We start from the raw sequence: 10,214 nt of genomic DNA on the forward strand, positions 1-10,214 counted from the left end.
TGTGGAGACCGACCCCCTGCTCTGCCTTTCTCAGGAGCTGCAGGGACATGCCAACCATGTCCAGGAGCAACAATTATCGCAGTGATAATTACTCCAGTCATGACAGGTTGGAGAACTCACTACTCAAATAATTAAATTTAAGCATGAGAGAAATGAAAATTATGAAATGCACAGACCAGTCAAAAACAAAACATAACACACTTTGCAAGCAGTAAAAGAAGTAACAACAAGCCCCTATATATGTGTTGGATCAGGAGATGAGAGGGCAGGGCAGAATGACAGAGACACACACGGTTTGTGAGAGTGACATAGATTTTCATTGCCAAGCTCCCTCTATCCCCTTCTCTCTGTGTGGAGATAGGGTACAGAAGTGGGGGGAGGAGGATCACTCTGACATCAGTGCTCCCCCTCTTCTCTCTCCCACATTCTGCACAGTAAGCAGGAGGTTCCCAGGGGGGAAGCTTCAAGGCAGAGGGCAAGAGCAACATGACAGTGCAGGAAGGGGCAACTGAAGTGCCAGCACTTGATAGCTTCCTGGCCAAACCATTCAGGATCACCTGTCAGAGGCTCCAAAATCTATCGGTAGACCCTGATCTACAGGTTGGTGACCATTTCCTCAAAGCATAAGTCAGTCCAGAATCTGTTGATATGAGGTCCTAGGTAGCTGAACGATTGCCAAGTTTTTAGCAAATTTGAGCTATATTTTGGGTCGATAATTAAAATGTCAGTGCAAAAGGTTTCTCGCTTATGGAAAATTTTACATTTTAATGCAAAGAGCTTGTATATTCAATATCGGAATGATACTGGTTTTAGTCTAGCCAATTTGCCCTCTGATTTACTGATGGAAAGATTGAATTCTGAGGCCTTGCTGAAACAGGGACTATCAGGGTAGGAATTAGGGATGTGAAGGACTAGTGGACTAGCTGACTAGCTAATAAGCAAATGCTTATCAGATAGTTGACAAGATAGTCAACTGGTTGCTCTCCCTCCTCCTCTCCCCCACCCCGCCCCTACATTTGCAGCCTCCATCAGATAGAGGCAGCAAGATGGAGGGAAGAAGAGGGGGTACTTCAAACTTCAGACCAGACCCCCGGCTCCACGCAGCACTGCCACTTTGAAAAGCCATGTGCAGCCCAGGATCACCTGAGGACTTCCCCACTGACCCTGGGCTCTGTGCAGTGCTACCACTTTAAAACACTGCATAGAGCCCAGCATCAGACTCCCCACAGTATTTCAAAGCAGTAGCACCATGTGGAGCATGGTATCAACTAGGGACTTCCCCACTGACCCACGGCTTCGTGCAGCGCTGCCACTTTGAAATACCACCACGACGTTTCAAAGAGGCAGCACCACATGGAGCCCAGGGTCAGTGGTGGAGTCCCCAGATGACCCGGGGTTCCACATGGTGCTTTCACCTTTGAAGTGTAGCAATACCCGTAAGGCTGTTGCTACACTTCAAAGGTGGAGGCGTCCTATCGACTAATGCAAAATGCATTGACTATTCGATTAGACAACCAGATACTTAACATCCTTAGTAGCAATATAAAATTATACTGTTACTATAGTATTATCTGTATTGTGAATAAGAAGGAAGAACTCTATTAATGGTTTGGCAGAAAACTTCCCTTTGGCTTACTTTCTGTGGACTAGGTTCTGATATAATACCAAGCAAATGTGGTACATAAGCTGCATCAACACAAGAGGAGCACTGAGCAGCACCGTAACTCAAAAACCTATTGTTTTCTCCTTGCTTTAGGGGCAGTGTGTCAATTTTTTACTCCCATATATTCTCCCAAGTCCCAAATTGGCTTAGCTCCTCTGAGTGTAATGTGTAGTCAAGACTCAATCCATTCACCGCCTTCTTCACCCACCTATCTCTGGGAGGGAGTAAGCAAATTAATAGTCTACATAGGTGTGTAAAATGGAGGTCATATTTCTTTTTCGTACTCCTTTGCATGGGTGTTAGTCTGAGTCAGAATCTAACTCTCTGCTTTCTTGGTTAGTGAGTCACCTAAACACAAAAACATAAATTCATGTGAAGTGTTTAGTAAATATCATAAAGGAGTATCACATCTATTCATAGACTTTTTGAAGGACTAGATATCTTTTAATATTATTAGAGACTGGAATCGCTAATATCAATTAATAGCACACACTGACATGAATTACTGTATGCTAAATATCAGTGTTCATGCTGCTAGAACAGATTCCAAACTAATTTTTATTCATGTTTTCAGCAGGACATCTGCAGAAATAATTCTTAGAGGCTACAAAATTGCTATTTAAAGAGTCATAACTAAAAGTAATTAAGTGTTTTGCATACAGCAAAACAGTAATGAAATTATTTTCATTGCATGTTAAAATATATAATTTTGTATCTTTTAAATTCTGAAATATCATGAGATCACTTTCTGCAAGTCATATCCCAGAAACATGCTTAACTGCTTAAGTGTTTTGCAGAAGTGAGGCCTTAATTAGCAATCATGCATTCTCTTTGTCCCTTCCCTATATTTCCTCACCCCTCACTGCAGTCCCAGCCTCCTGATTCTATCACTCCTCCACACTCTAATAGCACCCCCAAAGAGCATTCACTGGTCTCTTTCCTTCCCCCAAAACACATGCTTAAAATATTTCCTTCCAAAATAAAACTGCCGTTTACAATGTACAAACTGTAGTAATCTCTCAGTCCAAACCTTCTTTTGCTCGAGGTGGAATCTTGTGATTAACTTTTTCTTAGTTAATTCTTTTTTGCAAATAATAACTTTCTAACCTGTTTTTTTGTATCGAGTGTATGCAATGTAAAAATACATGTTTTCTCCAATACTATTCTCATTCCAGGTTCACAAAAGATTCAATTAGTGTTATACTCTACTGTGGGTAAAACTCAACTCCTGGACCATCCTATCAATAATTTGATCTCTAGCACTAAAAAACCCTCTTTCCATAAGCATAATTTTTATATATTTATTTTTTCCAGACTTATACCTCCATAAGGCTGGGTCAAATAACTCCATATTTGAGTCATTACATTCACTTTCATGATGTATACCAGATCTGAAAGAACTCCAACTAAGTATGCTGATTTTAGAGAATTTTAAAAAATAAGCCTTTAACACGCTATCTCAATGCTACCTTAATTTTAGACCTACTGCGGTGTCATCATAAGAAATATGTTTATTGTTCAATGTACTCAATGTACTATACACAAGCCTATGTATATATTGTTTCCAAAATAAGAAAGAAGTGATTAATTATCAGTATACACACTCAAATTAATACTTAAAATATAAAACACAGAAGCATTTGAAGAAGCTAAATTTGTATAAGGGCCAATGTAACCAGTGTGCTATAAAATATACCTATCTGGTTTTGTCAATACAACTAGACTAGGATGAAGTTATTTTATTGTTTTTATTGTTATTTTAAAGAACTAGTTAGTGCCTCTAATAAGTAGTATTATTCCTTCTTTTTTTTGGCACCAGCTGCATGGTAGATCTACAAACATCCACTGTATGATCATCATACATCTCTAGTGTTATATAATCTCACTTTCCCAGGTGGTATTAATAATCATTAGTCCATTGTACTGACTAACAAAAGAAAATCCATAAAGGATTAATCACGGGATTTATGTTGGGAGTAGATTTTCTACTAAATTGTGGTCTATAGTGAAAGTGTTTAAGCCAAAGATAATTAATTAGGGGTTTTTTTGTTTGTTTTTTCTTTAAAGCAATTAGGTAAAAAACTGAGTGGCCACACACAAGAAAAATATTCTCTTGACTCATCAGATGGTTCCCTAAGGTCTAGGATGAGGGGCAATCTCATAGCTGCTCTCTGAATCCAGTTTCCTTATGTCCTTTATATATTATATACATAATATATAAAGGACAGAGAAAATTCACCCATATAATTAAAGCACATTTTAGCTTTACTGTGTGATAGTACTAAATGAACAATGTCTAGTATGCAAACTGAATGTATTGCTCTAGACAAAAATATGTCCACACTTTTTCAAATCTAAGCAATTCATTTCCCAAAAAAATTCAAAAATGGGAATGCTGCTTACTGTTTGTAGAGGCTGCCACTGCAGTCAGAGACTCAGACCCATGGCAAGTAAAAATAATAATGAGATTTTTTCAAAATTATTTTCAATTGGTGAGCAACACAGTCCACCAGTCAGTACAGCATATTAAAAAACCATATTGTTCAGAATTTTGTCATGCCTAAGCATTTTCACTACAGTTCATCAAAAATATTTTTTCGGGGGAATTAATAAAATGAGAAAAACAAAGATATTATGTAACATTTATTGAAATTTTGATTTTTTAAAGGTTTTATCAATTTAAAATATAGGTAAACAAAAAGGATACTATAAGGTATTAAAATATTAAAAAAAACAAATTAGGCTGTAATTCAGGAAAATATTTAAATTAACTGAAGTTAAGGCGCTTTTTAAATTCAGCCCTACTTATTCAAAGTGCATGTAGTACATGGTTAAAAATCAGGATATGCTGAACTCTCATTAAAGTAATAAGGAATGGTGAATATGGATGATCTGCTTAAAATCCTTTGCTGAATCAGGTCTATGTATTTTATTCCGGCAATTTGATCTATGTGGACAGACTTTTTACCCACATGGTGTCTTACAGCAGTGAATGGGGTTCTGCACAGGTACAGGGGTCCACCTGAGTGGATAGCATCACAAGAACAAGGCACAACTTGCTTAATGGACCATAGAGTGTAATTTCATGCCATCTTAGAGGCCAAAAAAGAGGGAACAATAGCTGAATCAAATAAAACTGTATGCTTTATGCAGTTAAATACTTTAAAAAATTGTAGAATGTAAATGCAGGCAATTTTACATCTGCTGCTAAAATTGTGGCTTTTAAAATGATCCACCAATAGAATTTAAGGAAAGTTAGGTGGTGAATTGCTAGCAGCTGCATCTTTACTGCACAGTCAGGATTTTATAATAAGCCTGTAGGTAATGTATCTCTGCATACTTTTTTTTTCTTTTTTATATGAAGAAAGCCTTTCAGGGAAAACTTCAAAAATATGCACTAACTTCCTTGGATTTTGTTCCCTCCAGTTAAAAAAGGAAGTTAGAAATTAATGTTTTACTTTGTACTCTGAAAAGGCTAATTCCAATTAAATATTTCCAAGAAATCAAAATGCCACAATGTTTTAAAATAATGTAAGGTGTGAAGATCCATATTAATAAAAAAATTAAATTGTCCATGCATGTGCAGAATAATATTTTTTTAAATATCTCAACATCTGATAAAATGCCATGCAAAGAGGAGATAGCTTTTTATCCTATCAGACATGTTTTTTCACTGAATAATACTAATGGCATTCATTATTCGAGTTGCATTCTTGGCATTTCCTATTGTGCAGTGTGAAAAGAAACATTGAGTACCTAATAGTAATTAAAATTATATGCATACAGGCAGTCCTCGGGTTACGTACAAGATAGGGACTGTAGGTTTGTTCTTAAGTTGAATTTGTATGTAAGTCGGAACTGGTACATATTGTAGGGGAAACTCTAGCCGAACATTTCTCCAGAGCTCAGTTTTATTCTCCCACACCTCACTTCCCTCAGTCCTTTATTCTCAAGCTGAGGTGTCTGCTGAGAAAAGCCGCTCCGCGTCTCCCTGGTCTGCTGGGGGGGGGGGGGGGGGCGCTAGCTTCGTGTCTCCCTAGTCTGCTGGGGGGAAGCAGCTAGTGTGGGGTTGCCTCACCCCATTTGTAAGTAGGGATCTGATGTAAGTCGGATCCATGTAACCCGGGGACTGCCTGTATTTTACTCTGCCATGAAATGGGAGGATTAGCTATGAAAACAGTTTTCCCTGAGAGAATATTATTACTGTGCAAGCAGGATGTAAACTATAGGTGGACAAATCTGTTAAACTTCATGATGCATTCAGGGAATCAGAAAACAAATTAAATCTAGAAAAGATCATCAAGAAAGTGCTGAGGGGCATTGTACTCTATGACACTTGTATGCTGCTGACATTGATCGCTTATTAATATTGAATACATTTTAAAAAACACACCCACAAAAACTCCAGTCAGCATTTAAGTTACCCTTTGCACAGAGAGGACTACTGAATTTTTAGGTTCGGTGTTGAATTCCTCAGAAGAAGAACTATTTAAAATAAATAATATAGCATAACAAAAAGAATTGCATTGCTGACTAGTAATAGGGACCCAGCATGATCCAAGCTCCCATATCTAAGAAGTCCCAAAAGATGACAACATGAAAGTGGCCCTGAACAGCAGCAATTCCTTAGCATTTTGACAAATAATTGGTAAGGCCAGTGGCAATGTTCCCAGCATCTCAGTTATCATAGAGAATTGACTGGTTTGATTGTGGTCTGTGCAAATCCCTCCAGAATTCTTTGAATCTGGAACTTGTAGTAGGACATTGGAAGCCTATGCCAGACAGATGTGAGTGGAATATAACTTTCACCAGTTTTGTCCCATATGTGGATAGTAGAGGCCTGAGCCTGGTCAGTAAACTCAATATGGCTATGTCTACATTGGCATGATCTTGCGCAAATACTCTTTAACGCAAGAGCTCTTGCGTTAAAGTATTTGCGCAAGAGAGCATCTACACTGGCATGTGTCTTTGTGCAAGGGATGTGCTTTTGTGCAAGAGCATCCATGCCAGTGTAGACGCTTTCTTGTGCAAGAAAGCTCCGATGGCTTTCTTGCGCAATAAATTCATGTTGCCTGTCTACACTGGCCTCTTGCGCAAGAACAGTTGCGCAAGAGGGCTTATTCCTGAGCGGGAGCATCATAGTTCTTGCGCAAGAAGCACCTATTTCACACATTAGAACGTCAGTGTTCTTGCGCAAGAACTCCCCGCTCAGCATGTTTTTGCGCAAAAGCATCCACTTTGGCACAAGATTGCACCAATGTAGAGACACAGCCTATAAGTTTAACACACCTCCAGCACCCAAAAGTTTCACTTCTGACTTGAGCCATGGCAACTGCTGATCCTTTTCTTCTGATGGCATGGTGATGAGGGCATGGAAGCCCCGGAAGGGGCTTAGAGAGAGGGATACATGCCTAGCCCAGAGTGTCTCCTACTATTTTATGAAGCCAACTAAACCTTCCATCTTTTGCAGGGACCTAAAGATGTTCAAAAAGATCTCCTTGACTGCCTGAAAAAGGATCACTACAACCACAGTGAACCGTATTGAACTTGAACAGAGAAGAACCCATTTAGGCTATGTTCAGTCAATTTTGTCTGGCTGTATTTCATGACACCACATGACCTTGATTACACAAACATCATTTACCTGATCCCTTCCAGGTAATCTCAACTATTTCATTGTCCTGCACAGTATTTCAATACATTGTAACATTAAAGGCCACTATTACTGGTCTTCAGTGGGAATTGAATTTAGGTAAGGAGTAAGCAATTAAAGGTAAAGGAGTAAGCAATTAAAGGATTTCTGTAGTGAGCATCTTTGGATCAGCTATTATAAAAGGGACACAATACTCACTAAACAGTTGATTACAGTAGCAGTCTTGATTTACCCAGTACCTACCAATATATATTGTGTCCTTGGAAACACATTGTTTTCTTGCATTCTTCTATAGTTACATTTCCCAAATGGCATGGTCCAGCTGTCATCTAGTCAATGGAAGTTTTACTATTGACTTTAATGAAAGCTGGATCAGATGTCAAATGCTTACAGAGTAAAACAAACACTTTATATTCTACACTATGATTATATTTCAGTCTTTTCATTTCTCACTTCTGTGTCCTTGTCTCTGCAGTCAAATGTGAAAGTGTTTTGTTTACAAAATATTTTCAAAGTCTGTGCCAATAAGCCTGAGCTTGCCTCTCCTCCTTTTCCAGGTGGTTGCTTTGGTCTCATGCAGTGCTATATGCTGTTGCTGTGTTTGTCTAATATGGAAATATCATATTCCTAATGCTTTCAGTATGGTAGTCAATTCCAACATCCCACTCTTTCTTTGTTTTAGAAGAGAAAGACTGCCAGGAAGATGGAAATTTAAATAACTCAGGGAAAATAACAGATGTAGAGGACACAAAAACCACTCGTGAAAGTAAATCACATCTTGGCAACTTAATGTCCTGCAGTAATGAGAAAATTTGAAGTGATGTCTAGTGACAATAGATCATAACTCTACATCCTCACACAGAATACAAGATAAAATGAAAAAAAAAACACAGTGCCTATTAATAGAGGAAACCTCTCAAAAAGCAAATATAGAATATGCCTTGAATACATTGACTGGCCCACCTAAGGAAATAATGTTAGGTCAGATTTGGTCCCCAGCTAAGGTTTCATTTACAACATTTAGGATTACCAGAAATGTTTCCACGAACAAAGAAATGTCAGTATAAACATGGTGACTGTTTTAAAATAAAAGAAACCCAAATATGATTGACATTCTCTTATGCTGTTTGCAGTCCAAATGTTATACGGGAAAACTCCAATAGTCCAGCATCCAATAGTCTGGCACTCCTGATAGTCCGGCAACAAAATGGCAAGAGCCTAGTGAGTGAGCTTCGGCAAAAAATGAGTCACAAGGTAACAGCAGCAGCAGCTGAATTGAGTGAAAAGGATAAAAAAGGGTTAAAAAAACTAAAACATTACAGTATACTATATACAGTATGTACAATAAAAAGGGTTAAGAACACTTTATATACAGAATATACTGTATACAGTATATACATAACTAGCTTATAGTACCTCCTGATACTCCAGCATATCTGATAATCCGGCACCACCTAGGTCCCATAGGTTCCGGATTATCGGAAGTCTACTGTAGTGATTTGCTAGTATGGGCCATAATGAAAGGGAAATTGAGGAAGCAACAACTAGACAGAAAAGGGAAACTTACTAGTCCATTGTATTTATGTAACCCCCTTTTTCCTCCCCGAGTTACTGGGGAGCAGGTCACACTTACAGGTGTGCCTGGGCACCTGATGTTTTAATCCAAAAGGAGATCCTGAGCACCCCAGTAGTGATGGTGTTTAATTTGGGGGGAAAAAAAACCTTTCCATCCCCTTGCTGCAGTCCCTTGCTCATAATGAATGTACAATGGTGGTGCCTCCACCTGGCTGACCTTGTACACACTTACTGGTGTGCCTTGAGAGCCTCCAGGAATATACTTATTCCAACTATAATCTAGATCTAATTCCAGAACAACAAATCATATATGTCTAATAGAATACTTTAAAATAAACAGTCTTTACTTAACTTAAATAAACAGGGATTAACAGATTAGCAATGAATAGCATTAACAAAACACATAACACTAATTGAAGCTTATATAGCTAACATTTGTACTGACAACAGTGATCCTACCCCAGAGTGTGCACACCCCTGGACTCACAGTCCCAGACTCTTGCTTGCGTTGGCGCGCTGATGTTGTAGCTGTAGTGGAGATTCAGTCCAGGTTAGACAGCAGCTCTGTCCCAGACAGCACTTTCCCAACAAGGCCCAAAAACGTACTGCCTCATGCTGTGCCTATTGGAAGCAGCCTGCTAAATCCCCGTTCCAACAGGCATCTAGTCCCGATCTGTAACTGCACTGCAACAGCCCCTGGACTGGATCAATCTCCTTGGTAGCAGCCTGACTCCCCCTTTGGTTCCAAACTCCAAGGCAGAGTCCCAGACTGCTAGGCCTCTTTTCTTCAAGTACATAAAGAGAGAATCATCTCCCACACAAGAGTCCTTCCTTCCTGTTTTTCCCATGGGCTCATGGGAATTGTAGTCTGGATTGCAGCACACAGGGGAAAAACAGAGGCCCCTTTAGTAAGAGGACTAAATTTATATTGTCTAACATGATAAAAGAGTGCCAGAAGAAAAGAGGGTGAATTAAAATTTGAATATATTTTTCATTTGAAAACTTTTAAGGCTACGTCTACACTGCAGGCTTCTTGAGCAAGAACTGTTTTGTGGAAGAGTTCTTGTACAAAAGGTCTTCCACAAGAGTGCCTCCACACTGCCATGTATTTTTTGCACAAGAGATGTGCTTTTGCGCAAGAGTGTCCATGGCAGTGTGGACGCTCTCTTGCACAAGAAAGCTCTGATGGCCATTTTAGCCATAGGGGTTTCTTGCACAAGAAAATCATGTTGCATGTCTACACTGCCTTCTTGTGGAAGAGCTCTTGTGCAAGAGGGCTTATTCCTTGTGGGAAGAGGAATAACTCTTACAGAAGAAGCCCTG

General features: G+C 39.0%; 1 long non-coding RNA gene across 1 annotated transcript; it reads right to left on the minus strand.

Annotated features, from left to right (window-relative positions):
• Nucleotides 1-3,156: 3,156 nt before the first annotated feature.
• On the minus strand, nucleotides 3,157-9,697 carry LOC142820546 (uncharacterized). The gene is made up of 2 exons (XR_012897770.2): nucleotides 9,351-9,697; nucleotides 3,157-8,586 (listed from the first exon to the last, which is right to left on the minus strand). It is a non-coding gene; the product is annotated as an uncharacterized LOC142820546 (long non-coding RNA).
• Between the last annotated feature and the right edge of the window lie 517 nt (nucleotides 9,698-10,214).

The sequence above is a fragment of the Pelodiscus sinensis genome, chromosome 1 (genome assembly GCF_052426305.1).
Source record: "Pelodiscus sinensis isolate ZL-2025 chromosome 1, ASM5242630v1, whole genome shotgun sequence".
NCBI lineage: Eukaryota > Metazoa > Chordata > Testudines > Trionychidae > Pelodiscus > Pelodiscus sinensis.